General features: G+C 48.7%; 1 pseudogene; it reads right to left on the bottom strand.

Moving 5' to 3' along the window:
* Window positions 1-12,078, bottom strand: part of LOC144140062 (uncharacterized) — a 30,150-nt pseudogene extending 18,072 nt beyond the window's left edge.
* Window positions 12,079-26,058: the final 13,980 nt, after the last annotated feature.

The raw sequence follows: 26,058 nt of genomic DNA, 5'->3' as shown, positions 1-26,058 counted from the left end.
CCCATTCTCTGCAACAATTGAACCCCAGCCCACTGGTCCCTCGAAGGAAATAAGGTGGCTCACGACACTTGATGCACCGTTCCACAAAGGGCATTTCGCTCAAAGACAGAACCCCCCACCCCAGTGTCATTCACCTCTTGATGTTGCATCGTCTTGACAAAGTATTTTGCACCCCTGTGATAACATTCGCAATCCCGGCCTCAACCCCACCATCTCTAATCCAGGAGGACATAATCATGTGGTGATGTTTCAGAACACATACTACAACGCACGTATCCTCCAAACTGCTTCACTTAACATAACCTCCTCACCTGTCACTTCTGCCCCCGTGTTAGTACTATCTAACACAAGGTGTCGTCTTGCCAACTCCTCTCATCTTCCGCCACCTACCAAAACCCATTTCCTGTGGAGTGTTGACAAGCTGGCGAGCTCTGACCACGCTGACCAAGTCTTTGAGGTCACGTGTGACAGTACTGCAGCCAAGGCCCAACGGTAACTGACGTGACACCAAGTCGCCCAGGGAGTTACGGCTTAACCACCATTGTTTTCTCAGATAAATCTTCATTCCCTGTCTCTCTCTAGTTGTATCAAATCAATGCTACGTGCAGTTTTCTTAAAAAGGGCGGGTAAATAAGGCTGGTTTCATACGTTTAGGTCGCTTTAGGCGCAGCCCGTCACTACTGCCTACTTCAGATGCACTATTGTGCATCTAAAGTAGCGACAACCGTAAATCTGTCACCGCTCTCTGGAAATGAAGTAGACGCTGTACATAGGCTTTTCTCGAGACTGGGGTCTGAAGCCGAAATCATAGTTCGCTTCTAGCGGCAATCGCTTCGAGATGCGTTTGCGAGAGCTGAAATCTTCCATTTCTATCACAGAGAACATGAAAAAACAAAACCGTTTCATGCACGCGAGAATGAGGAGAGGTAAATGGCTATCGCTTTTCCTCGCACATCAACAACAATATCCCTGTCAAAAGGGCTGTATGCGATCCCGTAATTGTCGTGCGCAACGAAATACACCTTGAATAGCTCAATGCTGCCTAGCGCGCTTGCACCGCTGTAGTTCCTCTCTCTTTTTTAATTCCCCCCCCTGGCTTTTGTTAGAAATAATCAAGCAGATTTGTAGGAACTTGATTGCTGTGTCGTGTTTAATAATCAGCAACATTGTTACTGCGCTCACTTCAATCTTAGGTCAGGCAAAAATAAATATAATGATCTTGAATACTTCTTGCTGTTCTCAATTGCACTTTCCTGTTATGATCTTCTCTGAAATGTGGTTTACTTCTGAAGCTGACGTTTTTAAAATGTTTGGATATTAGTTTTACAATCTTAACCGAAATTCTGGACGAGGAGGTGGCGTGTCGATGTTGCTTTCCAGACTTATGAAATGTGAACTGCTCTCCATTTTTCGTTGTATAACACCCCATTATTAAATGTTTGGACTGCACTGTGGCACGCAAGTGTTTGGTGTTTTTTTGCCATCCGCCTTGGAGCATAATTTCAAAGTTTGTTTCCTTTCCGGGTTCGTTCTTAGAATTTATTAATGAACGGCGGATATGGCATAATCATGGGTGGTGACTATATTATTACTTTCCTCCTCCTCACCCTTACCTCAGCACACAGGCGGGTCGCATATGACGTCGACGGAAGACCAACACATTCTACAACACCCCGATACTCCACTACATATCTCTCTTCACTTACCCCTACAACTGCCCCTCTTGCTCCGTCCCAAATACTACCTACCACCTGGCCTGGAATGCCCCTAAGCGCCAATCCCCCTCCCTTTCCCATCCCCTTAGCAGTGGGAGCGCGAGCTGGCCAGCTCACAGTGCGAGGACCAAGAACGCCTCATCGCTTGCGCCCAAGCAGCTGCTTCAGCTCGCGGCTATCTGGACTAAGAAAGCCCCCACTTTTATGCTCAATAAACGTTTTCCAATCAAAAGCCTCGTCTATAGCAGAGTTAACGCACGATTTGAAACCTTGGTGAATATTCACACCTGTCGCAACACTATAAGGTCCGCTACACGACTCAACGCTACTTCAGATGCTCTCTTAGACATCTTCATTACAAACAATGGGGAAACTTATATAAGATCTGGGGTTATTAAGTTTCCTCTCAGTGACCAACCACCTTCTTGTGTTTCTGTCTGTGAGACGCCATGCTATTGCTGACGAAATTCCGGACGTAACCCGCTCTTTCCGGGATGTCTATTCCCGTACTCTAAATAGATTTCGAGAGTGCATAGCTCGAACGAATTGAAACAATGTCTTTAAAGGGAGCAGCTCTGGTGCTGCACACGACTAGTTTCTGGTAAAATGGCCCCATGCTTATATTGCTAGTTTTCCAAGAGGGGCCGCGAGATGCAGAAGCCCCCCGCATCGGCTCCGAGTTTCGCCCCAATTTACTCTGGGTAATCGCTATCCACGCCATCGAGAGGGGTACCACGGTAACCGCGAAGTCAAGTGGATCACCTGGACAACGCCATCTCCGTAATCGAACCACCAGAAGGTTAGTTCGGAGTACCCAAAGTCAACACCACGCCGTCGGCTTTGCTAGGCCTGATCAGGCCTAGCACCCTCGCTTACCCAATCGCCGCCTCCGCAGCTGCGCTCGTGCAGCGGCAGCTGTGGCGCGTGCACCGCCATCGCGTGATGCGCAGTCACCGTGGAAGAGGAAGAAATGGACCCCGCCGAATTCGAAAGACAGGCTCTCTCGTTCCGCTTTCTTTTTCTATTTCTCTCTTCAATCTACTTACTAAACTCTTTCTTCGACTGTACTATTCTGCCTTATCTGGTTCTTTTTATTGAAAAATAATCTTTTTGGCCAACCCCCTTAGTGGGTATGCGCCACTTCATGGGCCACCACCACCACCACCAGGCTGGGTAACCATCAGACACCGGCAGCATGTCCTATGAGCGGCTGCTCATGCAACGGAGCAGCGAGTCCGCCCCAACTAGACTCCAAGAAGCAATCCAGCCGGAAGCGTGCGGCTCAGCGGACACCGCCGGTGACACCACTCCCGGCAACAGATATCAAAACTGTCCTACATCCCCGAGGAGGTCTGGCGCTTGCGTCACTACCCCAGGACGCTCGTTGACGATATACACGTCCAAGTTCTCGTTGCACCGAATCATGAAAACAAAGTTCGATTGCAGCGAACAGCTAACTACCTCGCCATTAGGACCCCATCGGCGCAAGTATGACCTCCTTGACAGTCCGCGGGAAGCAATACGAGGTCTCTGACCACGTAGCAGTTCCGCCAAACAACGTAGTTGGGGTCATATTTAATATCCCATAAGGCGACACGCCTGAGCAAGTGTTCGACAGAATAAGTAGCTACAATCGGGGCCTCCGCATTCTGGACGCTAAGGTACTGAACTCATCAAACACGGCCAAGATCATGTTTGATGGTCAGAAAGTCCCCTTTTGGATTCAGTATCGGTCTTCGTTCTAACGATTCAAGCTGTTTCGCCGCAAGACAGAAGCGTGCCATGTCTGCTGGTCCACGGGACACGGACAAGATGTGTGCCCCAATTCTCAAGTCACCTCCCGCTCGCTGCCCCCGTTGCGGCGATGCTAACCCCACCGAACCCAGTGGCGGTCCCAAGGGGGGGGGGGGCGAAGGGGGTGGTCGCCCCCCCCCAAAGAGGTCCTCAGTTTTTTATTTTTAGTTTTTTTAAGCATTCCATTTGCGCTAAGTTAAATCCCAGCGGGTTGCACAGCATACGCGCACACGACTCCATGGTTATCACCACTTCAGCAGAATTGGCGCAAGGAGGGGAGCGATTCTTTATTCGCCTCGCCCCCCCCCCCCCAAAAAAAAAAAGAATCGCCCCCCCCAAAACCGATCTCTGGGACCGCTACTGACCGAACCCCATGACTGTTCCCCAGGATGTATCGTCTGTGAAGGCTCCCACATCACCAAATCGGCTGACTGCCCACGTCGATCTCAACCACGACGGCGGGCACCTACATACGCCGAAATCGTCACAACGGGTGCTCTATCCTAATCTGCCCAAGGACAACCAATAGACAAGAGTTCACACCACTGCTGCAAACCGGGTCCTCCGGACACCAAGGGATCAAGGCACCAGCCGGCCAACCACAAGGACTTCATGCCAAGCATAAGCACTCGCCTCCACGTGGACAGGACGCCACCATGGACCACTGCTCGTCCATCAATCCCTCTCCCCTCCCCTTAGTCCCTCACTGGATATCCTTCGGCAACTCAGTGCTATCCGGGCTGAAATCTGCCTCTTCCTCCAAGAGAATGCGGTTTTGCGGCAGGCAAATCAAGCTCTCAAATCGCTATTATCCCCTAGGAAAGAAATCCCCACTTCTACCATCCCTCCTCCCCCTAAGCGCAAGGCGGTCTCAGACGACTTGGCGTCCTCTGAATCTTCCCTTACACCAGACCAACAAGTCTGAAACCAGATTACCGAGGTTGAGGTCTCCCGTAAGCAGGCGCATACGTAGCAAGAAGCCGAATGCTCGAATGTACCCCAAGTCCTGCAAGTAGGCATATCCAATGTCCATGCTAACGTAGAGGCCTTACGCTTAGAATTGCGCAACAGCGTTCGAGAGCAAATGGACAAAATAATACCCTTTGCAATCCTAATCAGGCCCCCGTCTTTAATTATGATATCCCCAGGTAATAAGAAAGACCCGCGGCCGATTCGGGTCTGCCAGTGGAATAGCCGGAGGTATTGGCAAAAGCGAGCAGCACTGCACCTTCTAACCAGGCAACGGAAAACCCACCTACGGTAATCGCGTTTCACGAGATAGCCTCATTAGTTAAGCTCCCTGGCTATAAGGCATTTCAGGGTAATGGCAACCTTACAACAGCAGTTCTAGTTCGTCGTAATATTCCTGCTGAACGCAGGCAGTTTTGCTGGAACCACACGACCCTGCACCTTGCCTGCAGCGTTCGCGTGCAGCGGGCGCATCAAGCGGAGGAGACAGCCATCGCGCTGGCTCTCACCGACGACAAGTGCACGACGATCCTGAGCGACTCCCGCACAGCGATTCGGAACTACAGCAAGAACAGTGTGTGTGCTAATGCAGTGCGCGTTGTGAAGTGCGGTGTCAGACAGTGCGACGAGAGACTGCGGACTCATCTCCGCTGGTTCCCGGCGCACCAAGGCTACAGTTGCGGGAGCTCCCCCAACCGCAACGAGACGGCGGACGCCGCCGCGCGAGGACTCACTCGCCGCGTGGTGGCAGCACCGTCCCTCGTCTCTGCGGAGGAGCAAGCTGCTGCGAACGACGCCAGCGACAGCGAAGACAACAGCTGCGACGATGAAGACGCCGAGCCCGTAACGAGCTACGCGGATGTATTGGACTGGTATCGGAGCGAACGCCGCTCTATGCCGGGCCCGCACCCGCTGCTCTCGCGGGAACAGGCGGTGCTCTATAGGCAGTTGCAAACGAACTCGGTGCTCACGCCGGCGCTCGCGCGCTACATGTGCCCCGACGTCTACGACAGCGAAAAGAGCAGTGTTTGTAAGAGTGCTACTGCTACGCCGACTCACGTGTTGTGGAATTGTGAACTAAATCCAGAAGAGGCGGCTGCCTACCCAGGCAGGCTGCCGAAGGACATTGCTAGAGCCGTGTTAGCACAGGACTCAGTGCAACAGCTACAGGCGGTCCAGCGGATCGAGGCAGCTCTCGCTCGCCAAACGCGCAGGGATGCATCCGACGCGATCCAGGGGCTGAAGCCTCGCGGAGAGCGTTGGATTCCCCGACGTAAGCGACGGGACACGACTTGATGACTGCCCCCACATAGTCAGGTAGCAAGAGGGCCCTGCGTGGCACCCTGCTACCTCCGCCGGAGATTTCAATAAAGTTCACTTCTCTCTCTCTCTCTCTCTCTCTCTCTCTCTCTCTCTCTCTCTCTCTCTCTCTCTCTCTCTCTCTCTCTCTCTCTCTCTCTCAGATACAGTTCACGCTTTGATTTTTGTAAATAGGGTACCTTCGCATCCTTGTCACAGAGTTCATTTAGGCTTAACCTTACCAATTAGAAAAAGGTGCGTCTACTTAATATACGGCCCTACGGCATGGGTACGCAAAATATCAGAATACTTGTGATGTTTGCTTTAGAACCGTCCGAACTGCTGCGACGCATATCTATTTTGTGCCCCAAGGTAAGCTAGTAACCCTTATTTCTATAGCATATATACTTGGCCAGCATGGCGTTATGTACCTCGGAGCTGTTTTATTAGTTTTTCTTAAGAGCAATGGCGACTATTTTATTTATTTATTTTATTTCAAATTGTGCCTTAACAGGAGCGGGCAGAACAAAAAAAAAAAGAATGCGAGAAAATACACATATGCACAGATAGGATCAACATCCACAAAGCCATCACTACACTCTGCGGAAACAAAATAACGAAAAGAAGGGATTGCGCCATCAACAAAGCTACCGTCGGTATCTTTAAACCAAAACAGTAGGCAGTTCTGCAAAAAAGGCAACCCATGTGGTACCAAGCGAGACCTATACTGATAGCATAATTAATAATATACAAGACACGAATGGAAAGAGCAGGAATGATCCGAATTATACATTGAGGGCACAGTAATACTAACGATACCGATGCACACCGCAAAAACGAAGCAGATGTAGAATGTAAGGCATAAAAAGATTATTAGAACATGCCATAGTATAAGATAAGGGATGAAAATAGCACTACTCTAAAACATCCCGTGAACGTCAACCAAAATTTGAGGACCCAACGCCTATGTAGAAACCGATGTAACGCGAATCTCCGATCGCGGGATACGGGGGTTGAAATATAAACTTGGGCGTCGATTTTTTTTGCCACAGCAAAAAAACGCGACACCTTATTGTACTGACCGTGGCAGTTATTGGAGTTATTTTACTTACCCTGGCAGCCAGTTTTATGAATTATGAGATTTGGCAAGCACGTAGAGAATTGCGAGACGTAATTAACAAGAGACGTTAATTGCCTCAATCCCCACGTCGGAGACGCCATCAGCTCGAAGCATAGAGAACGTCTACCCGCATGAGCGGGCTCATCCAGGCGAACCCTTCCTTCCCCTCCAGTCACTTCTCTGACCAACACCACGGGAGCTGGGCTGGAAACCCAGCGTTATATAGTGTAACTTAACCAGGCGGTGGCCCCACCCGGGAGGACCTTTTTTGCTCTGTGAGCCCGATGCGGGAGGCCTGCCTTATCTAGTTTAAGATAAAACTTAGCCACGCCCCCGGCCAGACAGCAGCAACAGCAGCAATCGCACCCCCCCCCCCCTCCCGTCCCACTAAAAATCGCGAGTGATATCGCTCTTAACTGCTCCTTCGTACGTTCGCGTGGATAATCACATCTCTGAAGCTGCGGGGAAGATTCCCTGACCACTTCTTTATGTGCAGTATATTCCCTGAGTAACAGCGCTAAAATAGTGCAACTGGTTCAATAGTTTAACTTTCTTCTCGAGTTTATTATCGAGAAGGTGGAAAAAATAAATCTTGGATAGTTCCGCCACATTTTCGATAGTGCGGGTGTACTCGATCGAGGCACCAGCTGCGTTTGCACATCGACGTATGATGCTCCCATATCCACGTGTACCTGAAACGAAACAAAACACCACAGTTGATTGTAGCGGTTGTTCACAAACGAAACCTTCACGCTCAGCACGGCTAACGCAGTGGACACTGCGGCGATGATATTAAAACACCACGGAAAATGGTTCTACAGTACGAAGGTCTTTCAATTGGACTTGGAGAACACTCTGCCTAGCGTTATGCCCGGCAGAAGTCTCGATTACAGCAAAACAAAACACAGATGTTTCTAATTAGATATTTACATTCTCCTCATTTAGCAAAATAAAACTATAATTGCTGCAGTTTTGTCCTATAGGCATCGGACAAGCACGCGACACCCTACGCGCCCTTCGGCAGATATGCACAGTCACACGGGCAAAGTTAATTCTCGAACGAGACGTTCATATAGGTGAAACGTTTCAATCCACTAAATATAAATCATCTCATATATTTATCAACATCATTCAGCAAAAAAAAAAGGGCCCATCTCCCCGCGAGGGGGACTCGAGTAAATGCGTCGCATAGGGGGTGGGTGTATTGCGTTAACGTTTAGTGTGTGGGGAGTTGGTGGCAGTGAATGCGTTGCATCAGCAGCTTCTTGACGTAGTTTGAACGAGTCGGTCGCGGGTTCGATTCCCGGCCGCGGCGGCTGCTTTTCTGATGGAGGCGAAAAGCAAAAACGCCCGTGTGTACGAGATTTCGGCGCACGATAAAGATCCCCAGGTGGTCAAAATTAATTCGGAGCCCTCCACTACGGCGCGCCTCATCGCCTCCGTTGCGTCGGCGCGTTAAACCCTAGAATCAATCAATCAATCAATCAATCAATCAATCAATCAATCAATCAATCAATCAATCAATCAATCAATCAATCAATCAATCAATCAATCATCAAGTTTGAATGAGTCAAGGATATAAGGCGCGTTCGTAGCCTTTCATTCTGTGTCGGTTTTGTGGCGCAGTGGGAAGAGCACCATGTACCTCACGTTCCGCCCACAGGTAGTGAATGCGTTGTATCAGCAGCTTGACGTAGTTGAATGAGTCAAGGATATAAGGCGCGTTCGTAGCTTTCCATTCTGTGTCGGCTTTGTGCCGCAGTGGGTAGAGCACCATGTACCTTGCGTTCCGCCCGCAGGGTCGTGGGATCGAAACCAGGGCGCCGGTAAGTATTATTTTTTTATATAGTGTAGGGAGGGGTGCGGAACTGTTGTTGAGAGCGAGGAGGGTAGCGTGATGCGGGAGAGGAGGAGTGGGGAGAGGGCGCACCTGGAACGGCTGTTGCGGACGCCGAGGCACGCCAACGCCGGGTGACATCATGAGTTAAAGAAATGCTCTGCATTTAAAAACATTAGACAACTCATACAAACAATATGCAAAACTTCTACTTGCAGTTATTTTTAATGAGAACAGGGTGTGTGCTCAAATTTTGCGGATGAAAAAATACGCCGTGCAAACAACGTCTTAACCACAATATGCGAGAAAGGCTCACTCCCTAGTCTTGTGCTCGTGGCTTGTGCGCCAAGTATCGTCAGTCCTAACAGATGGCGCTCCTGAAGTGTAAACGCGGCGACATAGCCTTCAGCAGACCTCCACTGTTTCGACCGCGAAGTGGGCGAATGAGAGGCAGATGTCATCTTTCGATGACATCTGCTGTGATGCGAGCACATGTGCGGCCATTTTCTTTGCTTGATTCCGAGAGTTAGACCACCAGCCCCCCTCGCACCTTTCTGAACACTCCCCGCCCCACCCCACCGTGTGGGCGCAAGAGCGAAATGCTTTGAAGAAGAATCATGATGTCAGCTTGGTTCGTAAAATAACGCACTAAGTAACTCCAATCCGGTGTTTGGACGACCCCGCTGTCCACTTACCCTAGAAAAATTGCGCTTCTTACCTGCGCGGGCGGTTCATCTTGCTTGCAGCACTCGGGCATCGCTATCGAGGGTCTCTTCAGCGACACGCTGTCGAGCCTCCGTATCTGGCTGTTCTGGCTGGGCACGGGATCTTCAGACGCTACGCGACGGTCAGCTCTGCCTGTGGGCCGGGCCGCCGCTGCTCCTGGGTGAACAGGAGCCAGAGCAGAGAGAGGGAGGGGTCCCAGAGGGACATCGCCGCCACTCGCCAGGGAGATGCTGTAGTGAAGCAACGGCTTGTACTCCAGCGCTGCACCTCGGTGGTGGCTGCTGCTTTCGACGATGCCATCCGGTGGGGACAGGGTTAGAGGGCGTTGTGGCGCGGTATTCTAAACAAAGTGAGAGGGGAGGCCTCTCAGGTATGCGGGGAAATAATTCGGTGAAGCTTTGCTTCGTTCCACAGCCTAGACTGCGCTAATCCCTGGCATTTAGTGGTTGGACAGGCAATGTTCGGAACGGCAGCGCGTGCCAGTGATGGGGATGATGATGGTGGTGCCAACGTTGGGAATGGAACGTACCCTCAGTTGAGACTTGTCACAATGTTCCCGTCGCGGCAGTCTGCTCTAAATTCAACGCGCCGCAAAAAGTGTGCCCCAAGATGCATATTGTGGTTGAGTTTAAGGACGTCCCGGTGTTATCTTGACAAAAAGCTTGAAGGGGGGATGGATAGTGGTATCCAACTAGGTCTCCGGCAAACTTCACTGATTTTTCAGCAATCGACCTGAAATCTTCGCGGGTATGTATTTTAGGTGTCTAATACCCGTGTGAAAAATTTTATGAACAAATATGCAATAGTTCTTACAACAGGAATCCCCAGCTTTTTACCTTTTTTTGTCAGCTTAAGGAACCTTTTCTGAAATGTTTTTACTGGCACGGGGCCGAAACATTTTCCGCATGTGCTACATGTCTCAGGCTTTCATCTGAACCAAATTAATAATGGTGGCCATAACTGTTGATTTAAAAAAAAAAACATGTGCAATGCACAAACAGAAATTTTATTCATTTTTGAGAGAGAAAAAAAGAGTGAACGAAAAAAAGATATTTTGGTGAGAACATGCTTATTCTGGTTCAGAATGTATATATTGAGAGAGAAAAAAAGAGTGAACGAAAAAAAGATAATTTGGTGAGTACATGCTTATTCTGGTTCAGAATGTGTATATATCAGTGATAAAATCTCACAAAAATGGTTTAGGGAACTCAAATATTTGAATAGACATTGTTCCTTTACTCAGTTTAAATTGTGTTTTGAGAAACCGCACTTCAAAGTTCTCGTTCATTTTATTCAAATTGTCGCTTCATGAGCGGATTCTGAGAAAAGCGAGACAATGCTACTAGCACATTGGACTCCACGCTTAACAGATCGCTCAAATACAGTCGCACACGGATATATCGAACTCCATGGGGATCGCGAAAAAATTCGATATATCGATAATTCGATAAATAAAATACGCCTATCTGAAGATTATCTGACAAATCCGCACATCACTGAGAGTTTGCTGAAGTCGTGGAAAACGGTAGTTTACCGTTTTAACCCTCAAATCATGGAAACTCCGAACCGCAGGATAATGACCACCGCACTTTATTTATAATTGAAATGCCTTTGAGCTTCGCTTGTTTTTTCTTCTGCGTCGTAAAGGTTGCCAAATTGTCTTCAAGATTACAAACACGCACAAATGAGAAAATCAACGCTGTACACTGTTCCACAACAGAGGCGAATAACGCTGACGAAACCTCGGCTGCAGTAGGCGGTTGGGAACGTTGTCAGGCACTGAGTGCCGTTATCTTCAGTATCCTAACCGAACACCTCCCCCATCTGGAGGCGTCAACGAAGTCCCTTTGCACCCGACACGCTCCGGAATAGCCAGGGCGGGTTGTGCTGCATTCGCCTTTACGTCAACGTTGATGCGTGCATCGCCCTCAAAACTACTGCGAGGAATTCCGAGCGCCTTTTCAACCAACATCTTTTCAGCAGCCTGCGCCCGACGAATTCCCGCCTTCGTTGCTCCGAAATGAATGCCTTGGACAAACCAAACATACAACGCCGCATCGGTGCCCCTGCACGAGCCCCCAAAAAGCTCAATCACAGAAAAAGAGTGCCTCCGGTCAATTTCGTTTGCTCCTTTATGTCCTTTCGCCCCAACCACTATCCGCGTTCTAGCTATCATGGAGCTGCCCCTCGTGCTAGCGTGAAAACAGCTGTTGAAGGCCATCGAAGCGACATAATGCCGCGGACGCCGCCTCTGTCTCACTAAGCCAGGCAGCTCCTGCGATGAGTCAACATTATCATCAACTCCACCCCATCAGAGGAAGTAAACTTTCAGGGGCACTTTCGGCGCGGAATTCGATATATGGAATTTGCCCGTGATCAGGAGTTCGATACACGCGCACAACAGCCCTATACTTTTGCATGGGATTTTCAAGGGGATGTTTGCACTGTTCGATATAGACAATAATTCGATATATCCGTGTTCGATATATCCGTGTTCAACTGTATGTTCAAAAAGGAAACAATTACGCTCGCGCAAACCGAATAATAGGCGACCAACCTTACGCAAACAACCGTTTCTAAATGCATGTTCAATGCTCTTTCAACTAACGCAGCGCCATCGTGGCATACAATAAACTACAGAAAAATTGAAGTCCGATGCGTTATATTTGTAAGAAATTATAAAAATAAACGTTGTCCCGTGTTTTTAAACAAAAAATAACAATATAAATGCCACTGTGCCCCACACGAAACTTGCAGTCACTAGGCGGCGGCCACATGGGGGCGCGTTTGGCGCAATTTTTAAATGACTTCTGGTGCGGACCTGAGGATGCCACTTCGTGGGGACGTTCTTGAGAAGTGTTACACTCTTAGGCAAAACGGACTAAAACAGGGATTAAAATACAGCTGTTAGTCTTCGCGGGCAACAGTTCATCTTCAATGGGAGTACCTGTAGCAGAGTTTATGCCGCGTGCACAAATTCGGACTAATTGTTCGTCCCCGCCGCTCTATAAGGAGTAATGGGAAGACGAAACGCATGCAGTTAGTCTCTTTGCTGCGTCGTTAATCCCCTAATGGCGTCGCCGTTGCCATTTCACGCATATGTCTGTGGACAGTTTCAGATTTCCAAAACACAAGTCATTGCAGTCAGTGGGTCCTTTACATGGTGCCACTGGAAAAAATCTCGATGTTAATTATAAGAAAAGCGCCTAGGGTTAATAGAGCGGCGGGTAATGGCAAGGAGCGGCAATGCGTGATCGACAGACGCTTCTCGGCGAGGTTACGTTGATACGCTGTGTTGTATCCGATTCGGGCGAGGTAATAACGACAAATGAAAGATTTCAAGCCCGTCAACAATAAAACAAATATTAGTGACAATAGCAAACGTTGATCCCCAAGCGTAATGAATATGTATGTTTCACAGACGAGAAAAAACGCATTAGTTGCTGATGACAACTGCAAATTAAAGTTGTTCGCTACAGGTAAGCGTCTTGAAGTTATCTTTTACACTCGGTACATAATTGCCTTGTGCACCAAAGCTATGACAATGCTGCAACTGCTGTAAAACCCAGTTGCATCTCCTAGTCCCGATCGTCTAGCGACGCTAACTTGAAGAATTCAGGCTAAGCAACACCAAATTTGATTTCGCCGATGCAGAAAAATATGGTCTCTTTCCCTATTGTGACACTCACACAGACGAACGCTTTCACACACGATACCTAGAGCACTTAACCCATGTATCGAACACTAAGAATACACTTAGTTTGCGCTAATTTGTGAGGAAACAAGTCAGTCGTCCGATCACCCAGCCATCTATTTCAACAGGCGACGAGTTGATTGCTCTTTACGAGAAGAAACTGATTGTAAGGCTATAATCGAAATGAGCAATGGTCCCTCAAGTTAGCAAAGCGCTAAGCGCAAAGCGCAAATAGCGGTCACGGTCGCTTGCGCGGATATAAATTCCAGGACCAGTTGCAATGAAACCATCACCTGACACAGCCCTACACGCTCTACACTTGAAAAATATCTGCCCGTCAATCCGGCCGGTGGTGTGGTGTAGTCATTCCACTTCCGGCCACCGTAGCGTGCGGACGCGGAATCATGAGCTCCCTTGGAGCGGCGTTTGCGGCTCAGTCTGGCCGCGGTAACAGGATTGAAGTGAACGGCGATGACGAGTACCAAGTTATTTTGCCCCAACTGCCGACAGGACGTATCGTGTTGAATACGGTGTTTCTTCACGGGGACGTGAAAGCCAGACCGTTCCGCGTCGAGGACTTCATAGACATGTTCGCACGTGCTGGTATGCTCTCCGACGTGATAGCGTTGGGGGCGTACCAGATCAACCACGTGTGGGCGGTGACCTTCAAAAGTGCCGAGGCTACAAAGAAGATGCTGGCGGCCGGCGAGCAGGAAGTGAAGGGACGCCGGTGCCTCGTCGTGGATCCGCAGGACCAGCAGGTGAGGCTTAAGCTTCACTGGCTGCTGCACGGCGTTGAAGACGAGGACGTGCGTACCGCCCTTGCTTCTTATGGCAAGGTCATTGAAGTCAGCAAGGAAAGATGGCGCGTGCATGGAGTGCAGGACAAGGGGTCCACGACGCGGGCGGTAACGCTCAAGCTCAAGGCCGGGTTGACGGTGGAAGATTTGCCGCATCAAATCAGGGTCGCAGGCGAGTTGGCCCTTTTGGTGGCGCCAGGCAGGCCGATGCAATGTTTGCGCTGCCAAGGAACTGGTCACGTTCGCCGTGACTTCAAGGTGCCGCGCTGCTCGAAATGCCGTCGGTTCGGCCATGCAGACGCGGATTGCGTCCGCACTTACGCCAACGTGACGGGGCCTGCGGGTAGAGAATAGTTTTCAGAGCACTTGATGGACGTGGCCGAGGCGGAAGCAGCAGCACAAGGCACGGGAAACCTGGAAAAGGTGGAGGCGACCCCTGCAAGTCCGTCCCAAGACACGGAGCCAAAGAACCAGGAGGAGGCGGCAGCGTGTGTTACTGCGATTCCAGTGGACGGTTTAGAAAACCAACAGCCCACTGAAGTCGAGCCCGAATCAAGTGAGGATGAGACGATGGAGGCGGGCGGGCAAGCAAACGCTGGGAACAACGGCAAGCGCGGCCTTGACAAGACGGACGAGGGAGAGGAAGATGGAGCCATGGCCACCAGCGAAGAGCCGCCGCTGAAAACCAGAGCCTTCTACGCTGAAAACTAACCCGGGGCGACGTTCTTCCTCTGTGAAACCGCGTCCCAGCGTCGTGAAGAGACGCGGACGCCCAGGAACGCGCAATTTTTTTAACCTCCTTGGTAGCAACCGGCACCAGCAACGCCGTCGACGCAGCAGCCACCCCCTGTCTCCACGGCGGAGGAGGGCAGCGTCTAGCGAAACGCGGACGCGAAAGGGCGAGCACCATGCCGGCGGTCTCTAATATTTACAGGGAGGCGAAATGGAAGGGTCCCTGAATGTAGCAACATTAAACGTCCGGGGTCTGGCTTCAAAGAGAAAACAAAGCCAGGTATATCGCCTTTTAATCGATCAGGACATCGATGTGCTAGCAGTTCAGGAGACGAAGGTGGACTGAGAGGAAGAGACCGAGGGCATGGTGCGCCGTTTCACGTCGAGTTACGACGCTTCTGTAAGTCACGCTGTGGGGACGTCGGCGGGTTGTGTGTTGCTCGTAAAGAAGTTGCCGGGCCTGGAAATGCAAGCGGTCACAGCATGTCTTTCTGTCCGCCTTGTTGTGTGCGATTGCCAGTGCAACTCTGTCGAGTACAGAATTATTTGTGTGTACGCGCCAAATGCATTGGAGGCCAGGTTAGATTTTTTTGATAGCCTCAAGCAACACTTAAACACCGAAAGGCGGCTTATGTTATTGGGGGATTTTAACTTTGTACTGTCGAGCCGTGATAAAGCAAGCGAAACCACCTACAGAGACGCTAGCACTAGTCTGCTAGCTGAGATAGTAAACGAATTCGGCTTGATTGATGTCGGGAATTGCCTTGAGGGTACGAGAGACGTGAGATTCACACATTTTCAGGGGTGCAGCCACGCGCGGCTAGATAGGTTTTATTTTTCGCTAAATTTAATCCAACAATGTCATGGCTATGATGTACAGCCGATTTCTTTCTCGGACCACTGTTTGGTTAAATGCAGACTGGGTAGGAAAAAACAGAACACCCCTTTCTCGTGGGATCTGTGGAAGCTGAATGAAAAGCTGTTACATGATGAAATGTTCATGGGTTTTGTAGTAGAAAAAATTACGGAAATAGCTGAAGGCGACAACGGTAAAATCGGGGAGAAGTGGGAGATGTATAATCAAGACGTTAAAGTAAAAGCCATAGAAAGGTCTAGCTGTATAAAATATGAGGAAAAAAGAAAAGAAAACCTTTTGCGAGCGAACCTACAAAAGTTGACTGCATTGGAGAACAAAAATCCAGGAATGTTCAAAGGCGACATAGGGCAGATTAAGCACAAACTCGAAGTCTTTGACCAAGACCGCTATCGCGGAGCGCTAGTACGGGCGAGGGCGGAACATTGGACTTTCGGGGAGGCACCCACAAAACGGGCGTTAGGAATAGAAAAGACGCAAGCCCGGCGGAAAATGATTAAAGAAATAGAAACCGACGGTTATGTAACTTCAGAAAAAGAGGAAGTGGAGCGCGCATTTTTCGATTACTATAAGGCACTGTTCACGTGCAGAGAAACCGACATAGAAAAATACAAGCGAGATTTTATCGGTGCGTTGCCACGCTTGGATGACGAAACAAAGGAATGGCTCGAACAACCCTTCTCGGCCGAGGAAGTTAAGTGTGCCATCGAAAACCTGAATCCGGGCAAGTCACCGGGTCCTGACGGGCTTAGTGCGGCGTTCTATAAACATCTGAAATCTTTGATATCTCCTGTTCTTGCCGACATGTACAATCAAGGCTACGAAATTGAAGCGCTTCCTCCATCTTTTTCCACCTCCCATACAATACTAATTCCGAAAACAGACGACAGGCAAAAATTACGGAATGTTAAAGCATACCGACCAATCTCGCTGACAAACGTTGATTACAAAATTTTTATGAAGGTTCTGGGGAAAAGGTTACAAATGGTAATCCAGAAAATTGTAGGTCCACATCAGACGTGTGGCATCAGGGGTCGTAACATATTTACGAATATCCACAAGGCGAGGAGCGTACTGGAATGTTGCGATGCAATGGGCTCGGGCATGGCGATTCTCCAGCTCGACCTGAAGAAAGCCTTTGACTGCGTCTCCCACAAGATCCTGTTTTATGTTTTAGAGCACATAAACCTTGGTTTTGTCATTGTACGGGGAGTGGCGATGGCGTACCGGAACTGCACTACACGGTTGATAGTGAATAAGGAATTGGGAGCGGTCATCGAGGTGCAGCGTTCGGTGCGCCAGGGTTGCCCCCTAAGTCCTTTATTGTTTTGTTTATACATAGAAGCGCTGTGCCTCAGCATCATTCATAATGCTAAAATAAGCGGATTTAAATTACAGGAGACAGAGGTCAAACTTCTCGCCTATGCTGACGACATTGCCGTTTGCTCGAACAAAGAAAGCGTGATGTTCGCCGTGGAAAGTGAAGCATTTTGGGGAGGTCACGGGGAGTCTGGTAAATTGAGGAAAATGCCTGGGGTTTTGGCACGGTGAATGGATGTCAACGCCAGCGATCTTTGCTAATGTAGCTTGGGTAACCACCCCAGTAAAGTACTTGGGAACCCCTCTGGAATACTATCGCGACAGTGAGCTCTACTGGCGGGGGCAGGTACAATCACTGAAAGAGAAAGCGGAAAAAATGAAAGCAACTGGGCTGTCAGTGTTCGCGAGAGCCACGACTTGTAATCTTTTCTTCGTGGCAAAGCTTTGGTTCGTTATGCAAGTGCTGCATTGTTCGCGTTTGAATGTCCAGAAGCTCCATCGCGTATTTGCTGTTTTTGTGTGGGGGTCCACGTGGGAAAGGAGCAGTAGGACGAATTTGTTTCGGCGAATCCGTGAAGGCGGATTAGGACTGACTCATCTGTTTGTACGGCAACTCGTAAATCGATTATTATTTCTACGCGATGTACAGGACCCTTTTCTACGAACTGTAATCCAAGTTCTGTTAATGCGTGCTTTGCCAGAATTTGTGGTTTCTTCAAGTTGCATGCCAGGTGGTGTCCATGGATATTTTAAAGAAATTGTTTGATCATTCCGATTTTTATCAACGCGTTTTTCGATGCAATATCTGGCCAGTGTAACTAGGAAAAAATTATATAAAGATGTATGTGACGTAGTCTTCCCAGTGCCACTGTATAGAGCTCTGTACAGCAATGGTCCAGGACAAGATGTGTTAAAAAGAGTCAAGCGAATGGAAGTGTCACCTGGGGCAAAGACGTTCTTTTTTAAATTGCACACGGGTACACTTTCAGTCGCTACTTGGATGAATGAAAGGGGGCTCTCGGTTCCATGGGGAACCGACTGCCCCATTTGCAAACAACCCGAAACTGTGGAGCATGTTTTTCTTCATTGTTGGGCCGCAGTGTTCCTTTGGGATGTCCTCCAACGGTCACTCCAGAAAGATTTTCCATTTAGTCCACACGGTATTCGTTTTTTGCGCATTGATAGATAGGATGGTGTACCATTTGACAGTGTCATGTTGTTAGGTCTGCACAGCATTTGGCGTTCTCGCATGGCTTGGCTGCATTGCGATGTCGACGCGCAACCAACGAGACAGTATTTTAGGGAAAGTGTGTCACAGTTTGTTGAAGTTCAGGGAACGAAGAACTCTCCGCCAGAGTGGTTGTCTAAAATTGAACCCCTGACTACGCTTAGGGAATTTTAAATGACAACACTGGCCCTGGGGGGCATGGCGGCATTACTGTGATTTTTTTCTTTGTCAGTGTACCTGGTACCTGGTGTTGCTGTCCGAGATGGGCAATAAAGAAAAAAAAAGGTGGTGTGGTGTAGTAGTAGCGCGTCGGGTTGCTTGCGTTCAATTGCGGGCTTCGATGGTTCGATCCCTGCTGGTGGACGACTATTTTTTTTTCTGCGACTCTCGGCAGTTCGTCCTTGGGGAGTATCGGAACGGACCAACCGGGTGGCGGACTAACCGTTCGTCCCCTCACATTTAGTCCCCAAAGGGACTAATGATTGTGGCAAAGGCCGTTAGTCCCCCAAAGGACGAACTTTTAGTCCTTTTTTTGCGATACACTGTAAACGCAAACTAGCCGGAAATGGAGTTTTAATCAAGTAATGTGCCCTGAAAAGTACTTATAGCAAAAAATGTACTCCCTAGGCATGGTCTAAACAAGTGGACGAACCTCCATGGTAGTACCGTTGCCCATACGTGTAGCAAAAGGGAGGATTTAGAACCACATAACACCATTTGTGAGATGGCGTTCGGTTCCTTGTATACAACCACGTCCACAATAAACTCCCCATCTGGGGTAATCATTTCAAGCGGGCGGTCGCCATGTTAGTCTTGTGTTGTTTCCGTGTGTCAGCACTTCAACCGTGGACTAATGCTAATTAGAACGGGAAAGCAGGACGCGACGGTTGCATGCAGCTACAAAACCGATACCGTACGTATACCCGTATAGATGCTTCAGCCAGCGCGATCACAAGCAGACAGCGCGGCCGCGTTGTTTCAATCTGTTTATTTTGGCGGTAGGTGTTGTCAAACTCTGCTGCTAAGACAGTTCTCGCCGTTGCAAACAATTGCAATGCTCATCTGCTTCGCTTGCTTGCGCATATATAGACGATTGAAATTTTCGTGCCAGCGCGCCAACGCACCCGACTGCAGCGACTCAACTTGCCCTGGCGGCACGACTTGCTGCCCGGATGTAAACAACATCAACGCAGCGCGGCCGGTGACTCGGTGCGGCCGGAGCTTCAAGCCTCGCCTTGGGCCATCGTTTTTTCTTATTTGAGAAGGACTAGTAGTGCCATTTGGTGGTAAGATTTTTATGTGCCCCTGTCAAACGAGGAACGGCCGCTAACAGCATTTGGATACGGCGACAGCTGTGGACAGTTCGCTGGTAAGTGGTCTGTCATCAGTCGATGCGTTTGTCAAACGTTTCGATAGGGTTAACTGCGAAGTACCCGTGCCGCACACAGCACGTACACGCGCGGGCAAAGAAAAAAGCGCACACTCGTTTTATTGTACTTGTTTGTGGCTTTTGAGGTATGCATTCGCATTCTTTTGTAGGCCGGTTTGTAACAGGGCATTCGAGATGAAATCGTTTGTCGCGCGCGGCGTCGTTTCAAAGCAACGTGACGGTTACTCAGCCGAATCGCCTCCGACAGCGGTGCATCGTCGGGCCCGGTCGGTGAATATTGTGGGACTCTGTCTCTCATATGCATCGAACTGCTCGTGTTCTTTTTAGTTAACTTCTCTACTTTGTAATATCTGTTTGTTAACGCTCCTGATGGCTTGCCTGTCCAAATATAAGTCTTTGTGTTGTTTTCGTTCAAGGCTCTGACTCATTCTTAGCGCTCTGGTCGGCGAAAGCCGCAGATTAGACGGCCACCCCCTTCGAGAACTGTGCCCTGTAGATTCGGTGGGGTTGTTTGCTCGTTTGAGTCGACTCTTCACATCTAACAGCGCACCCTATTAAGGAAACGGTGACATGCGTAAAAGATGCTATGAGCCTATTGAACGATTAAATGCATATAGTGTGGACCACGACGGCGACGTGGTTCGAAACCGAAATGTTTTTATTCCCTTTCGGATGATAATGAGGGGTCTGTATACAATCGGGGCCCGTCAGTCGCCAGCTAAGGCCACGTAATTAAAAACACAAATTCATGCCCTTATGGAAGAGAACCGAGTTTGCCGTAGCATGACACAAGTCTGCCGGGTATAAAAAAGGATATCATTTTTTAGAAGAACAATGCACACACTCTTTTGTTGGTAATAACTTTGTCATAATCAATAGTAAGACCAACACAAAAATTACTCGATTCATCTGACACTCGATTTTGACACGGAGCTTCAAGCTCCAAAAAGTTCACTGTGGTTTTGCGTGACGGAAACTTCTACAATCACGGTAAATTAACTAAGGCAGGTGTGTGTGGCATGCAGCGTTGGTAAGTTTGCGAGAATAGCATTTCCATTTCAGATGTTTTTTTTTTTGTTGCCATGCAATCACAAGTAATTTGGTGCCATGAACGAGGTTTACGTTAGCTAACAAGGCTGTAGTAACGGTTGCGGCTACAAATGACCTTATGCACCAATCATGGTTGTCAGCTCGGTGACACAGAATGTTAAGGTGTCAGAATACGGATGACTGAGTCGCCTAGTTTATCACTACTGTAAAAAAAGAAAGTGTTTTCTGACCAAGTGAAGGACTTTCCTGTATGACTAGCTATGTTATGACAGATGACCATACATGATGAGACAAGCCGTAACAAATTAGCTTTGGATGCAACACCCGGAGGGAAATAGGTGGAGGTATCTGCAAGTATAACTGAAACAGTGGGTGCCTGTCCAGCATGAATTCATTATTTGCTGACACGATTTTCTTCTGCAGATCCTGATACATGATCGAGTTGAATGACTTCATAGATCTTAAGGCAGGATATGCTGCGCTGTACAAGGCAAGGCTGCATTCGGAAACCAAGTTCGCCCCTCCAGCAGAAGTGAGTATTGCCACGGCTTGCAACAGCCGTCCAGCTCGCAAAAGCTGCACTTTTTCTATGAAAGTGAGCCACCATGGTAGGGGAGAGGCAGTGTAAGGGTGTGCGTCTTTAACTATGTGCCCACTCACTTGAATAGATGCAAGCTGGCATCTTAAAGCAAGAAACAGCAGTTAACAAAATCATGCAATACCAAAGTGTTTTTCAGTCAAAAACAAAAACTAATCTATCAACCTACAGAGACTTGCTTTTTATCTTCACTGTCATTTAAAGTTGTGCTCGAGTATATTGTGCGGAAGTAATGTCTTTTTTATTGCTGCAAAAGCCACGACGGTTAATATACTGGCACTTGGATTTATGAAGCCTTTGCATTCCTAATTTAGGTACTGGAATTCGCAGGGAACCTGGCCTTACAATTTTATTACTGTACCGAATTATTAAGTTCATTTAACCAATGCGTCTGTTTTGAATTTTACTTGTGGGGCATTTTTTTTCTTTTTTGCTTTTTCAGGCAGATGTTCCTCTGACTCCCTGCCTGCATTCCGTCAACGGGGAATTTAGCCTCCACATCGATGGCCAGCGTGTCTTGACTGCATCACCTTTACTGAGAGGACTGGGTAGTCTGTTTGCATCGTTCTGGGTTTTCAACATTCAATATCCCAAGAAGGCACACAGAGCTCTAACGTTTGTGGAACATGCCTTTTTGGACCTTGTCTGCACCAAACCACGTGCGAAGGATTTAAAACTAATTAACTTTTATCGCATCAATGTCGCTGACTAATATTTGTTTTCAATCCTGTAATCATTGGATAGTAGTCAAAAAGAATTCCGTATTATATTTCCGAATTTTTCGTTTTTCTTTTTTACTGAAAAGGGGATATTTGATGGGCCGTTCCGTATGCTGATAATACAGCTATCTTTCAGTGAAGCAATAATATTAACAAACTAATTTAACTTGAAACAATTATCTAAATAATATTGGCAACTGGTCCGAAATGAATCAACTAAAAATTATTCCAAAAACACGAATTTCATGGCTTTTTGTTCTCACTCTAAAGAAGCTGTCGCGATACCACCCATTCTGTTCTATATCATTGCAATTAACCCGTCAGACTCGGTCACTTTTCTTGGCGCATTTGTGTCTTTATCAAAACGCACTGGTATTTTCCGCAGCATATTTTTCGTTCTTTATATTACTCAGTTATCCATAGCCATCTCACTGCAGTCTGTCTCCTACATCATTTTTCTCTTGTGCCTTTACCACCTACAAAATGCTTGTTACCTTTCAATATCAAATCGTTGCACAGCTCTCGCTCATTTCACCACAAATTGAAAAATTGTTTTGTTGTTGTAAACCACTGCAACAATTTTTCCTTCACTTTGTGTACTTAGTACAGATGCGTACTGATAAGTTCTGATAAATACTGAGGCATTCTCGATCCTCTAGTATTATATAATGATTTCACTTACCATGCGGTTGTGTTTGTGCCTATATTTCCAGTTCTTGTATTATTATTGTTTCTACAATTTGTTCAACTAGCACACAGCTCTCGCTCATTTCACCACCTACTAAATTTTTTGTTGTTGTTGTAAACCACCGCAATCATTTTTTTTTTCACTGTGTACTGAGCGCTGATACGTACTGATAAGTTCTGATAAGTACTGACGCGTTCTCGATCCGCTAGTATTCTATAATGATTTCACTTACCATGCGGTTGTGTTTGTGCCTATCTTTGTTTTTCGCGTATTTCCAGTTCTTGTAGGAATATTGTTTCTACGGTTTGTTCAACTAGCATCGTATCGCTGTCTTCAATTCCTAACTGGAGTGCTATTTAGCAATGTACCATTTGTGATTTCCAATATGAGGTCGCCATAAGTAATTATCTCGGAACTTCCATGTGTACACCATGTACCATGTAAGCTTGCCTGCGAAAGTTCGTTTGAAATAAACCTGAAATCGAGAAAAACCGTGTGAAATCAGTACTCCCGCAGGGAACTAGAAATTCTCACTTGTGGCCTTGAAAACCTCCTTTCGCAAGGCCTACAAAACTCCCCAAGCTTTCGTCAAACTCCATTCAAAAGAAGTAAATGCTTCCCTTGAACCTCCTAAAAACTCCCCTAAACTAACATAAGTACTTCCAAAGGGAGCCATATTAGGCTCCTATTCAACCGCCTAAAAATTCCATAAACATCACCTAAAAACGCCCTTCAGGAAGTAAAGAATACTCCATTTTCACCTCCTTAAATTCTCCCGAACATTTCTTAACACTCCCTAAATACCTCCTTTCTATAACCTAAAAACGCCCTGTTTTGAGGAGGTAAACAAAACCTCCCTGTTCCATGTAGTAAAAAAACTCCTACAAGGAGGATCACTAGAGGACAGGCTAAAAAGAACCTCTAGGGAGTATATGGGAGGAAAAAAAGTTTAGAGTGTAGAATGCCCGTTGGCATAAAAATAACTTATTTACAAATATACATGGGCACCCGTCTCTCGAAGGAAGTCAAGAAGGTAGCGGTGGTGGGGTCCCCAGAGCCACCGCTGAAGGTCGGGGGGTCTTCCAGGATGGAGGCCTGTACCTCTCAGGTGTCGCTTTCTGGCTGAGGCCAGTGAAGGACACGCCCATGTGAGATGGTCCGCATCAGCTAGCGCGGCCGGAGCTGTGCAGAAGGGGCAGGTGTCGTCGAACGGGGCATGGTAGCGTGGTGGCCACGCCCGGGTCACAGCAGGTGAAAGCGCCACTCCAACGCGAAGTCTGCGCAGCAAAACCTGTTCCCACCGAGCAAGTCTGTTGGGGAGGTCCGTTCCACACGGGGGGATGAGGGCACGTGTGGCGCGACGCAGATCGTCCTTCCGTTGGAGAAAGTTTTCTATCGGACCGGTTGTTAACATTGGCAGCGGGCGAGGAATATACGTCGGGTGACAAGCCATATCCACTGCAATGTGAGTGGGGAGCGTATTCCGCCTAACCCACACCAGCCTGAGAGGGCAGGGGTACGTGTCTAGTAGTGTGTGGATGTCCCTTGAAATGGTACAATTGTTCGATACTTGGCGTAAATTCCGTATCGCCGCGGTCGAGTCCGTATAAAGATGTAGGATGGAACCCACGGGGGCGCGCTGTAGGGCCGGCGTTAGTGCCTGTAGGCCATCCCGGATGGCTGTGAGCTCCGCCAGTAGAGAGGGCAGGGTGCAGATGGCTTGGTAGAGGCAACTTTGAGAGGCGTCAGGATAAACGGGACACTGTATCGCCGTAGATAAAACGCCATCCTGGACACCAGCGTCCACGAAGGCCTCTATCGCCTCGTACTGGGTCGCAGCCGTCAGTAGTGGCCCTGTCGCACATGCTTTTCCGGTAGTTCGAGTGTACAGTCTAGTCAGTGGTCGGTTGTCGGTCACCTGGTGATACCGCCATGGCGGCCTGGTTACAGGGCGATCTGGTGAAGCAGGTAGGGAACAGCCCATATAGCTAGCCAAGGCCGCTGCTTCCGCAACAAAAGTACGTTTGTGTATGCGGGCTGAGCGACGTTGTTCGACGAGTTCGTCAAGCGTGTTCAGCTGAGCCTCAGCTTGGAGCGATGGTATCGGGGTCATTGCAGGAAGGCAGGTGATGGTGCGCATAGCGGCTCTGTTGATAGCCTCAAGTCGGGCCCACTCCGTCTGAGTCATGTACTGGAATTGGGCCTGATAAACCAGTCGAGGCTGCAGTACTAACCTCACCAGGAGGCGAGCCATCTTAGAGCAGGAACCACCAGACTTCTGTGAGATGCGTCGAATCAGGTGAAGCATCTGTCCTGCTTTTTGTCGGGCAGATCGAAGCCACACGGCAGCCGACCAAGACGCAGAGATTTCCAAACCTAGCACGCGAAGAGATGCGGCGGTGCGTACGGTTTGGCCAGAAAGTTGCAGTATGAGGGGAGAAATCGCTAGTTTGCGACGGCCCCAAGCACTGGCCACAGACAGAACGGCTGTTTTGTCCGCTGAAAGTGTCAGTCCAGCGTATTGACACCATGTCTGCGTGTCTCTCAAGGCCTGTTGAAGGCACACGTTTTGGCGATGCAGGTCTGGGTGGACAGTCCATACCGTTATGTCGTCCGCGTAGACGAGAAAATGCAGGTCCGGTATGGAGCCCAGATGCCAGGCAAGCGGCAACATCATAATATTAAAGAGGAGGGGTGAAATAACTGACCCCTGAGGTACTCCGCGAACTGGTGTGAAGTGGCCGTAGCTTGTCCCGCCGATTCGTACAGAGAAGGATCTTCCAGTAAGAAAGGTCTCGATGAAAGCGCACACCTTGTCTGGTAGACAAAGACTTCGGAGAGTTTCCAGGATTGCCCCGTGGCTGACGTTGTAGGCCTTGTGAATGTACATAGCAAGGACTGTCCGCACTTTGTGTGAACGACCTCCCAGTAGCACCATTGACGACAAATGGCCCAGCCCGTCCTCTGTACCCAGACGAAGTCTAACCCCGATCTGGGCTGGGTGGTACCATTGGAAGGTGTCCAACCACCATTGAAGGCCGGCTGCCAGCATGCGCACCAGAAGCTTGCAAAGCCTGGACGTCAAGGCGTTCGGGCGCAAGTTGGGAAGATGGTCGGGTGACTTCCCTGGCTTCGGTATAGGCACAATGTCTGCGTGAAGCTACGACTCTGGTATTTGGGCAGAGAGCCAAACCTCGTTGGTGTAGTTGAGGAGATGGCTAAGCGCTGGCTCATCGAGGTTCTTGTACACCTCATATGTAATGTCGTCCGGTCCCGGAGTCGTCCGAAGTTCTGCGTGGTCAATCGCAGCTAGGAACTCAGCCATTGTAAAAGCAGATTGAATTCCATGAGCCGCGTCGTCAGAGGGCGGTGAACCAACCCGATGTGACATAGGAAACGGGCACGGGCTACTGGCTGGAAGGATGTCATAGGCAGGGTACAAGGCGCGTGCAACATCGGTGGCGAATTGGTCGGGAGTCTTGCCCGATGCCAGACATACACTGGC

This window comes from Haemaphysalis longicornis, unplaced genomic scaffold (genome assembly GCF_048455015.1).
Source record: "Haemaphysalis longicornis isolate Haplotype H1 unplaced genomic scaffold, Haemaphysalis longicornis Haplotype H1 scaffold_5, whole genome shotgun sequence".
Lineage (NCBI taxonomy): Eukaryota > Metazoa > Arthropoda > Arachnida > Ixodida > Ixodidae > Haemaphysalis > Haemaphysalis longicornis.
The sequence above is the reverse complement of the archived record's forward strand: the minus strand, read 5'-3'. Positions and strand labels throughout refer to the sequence as shown.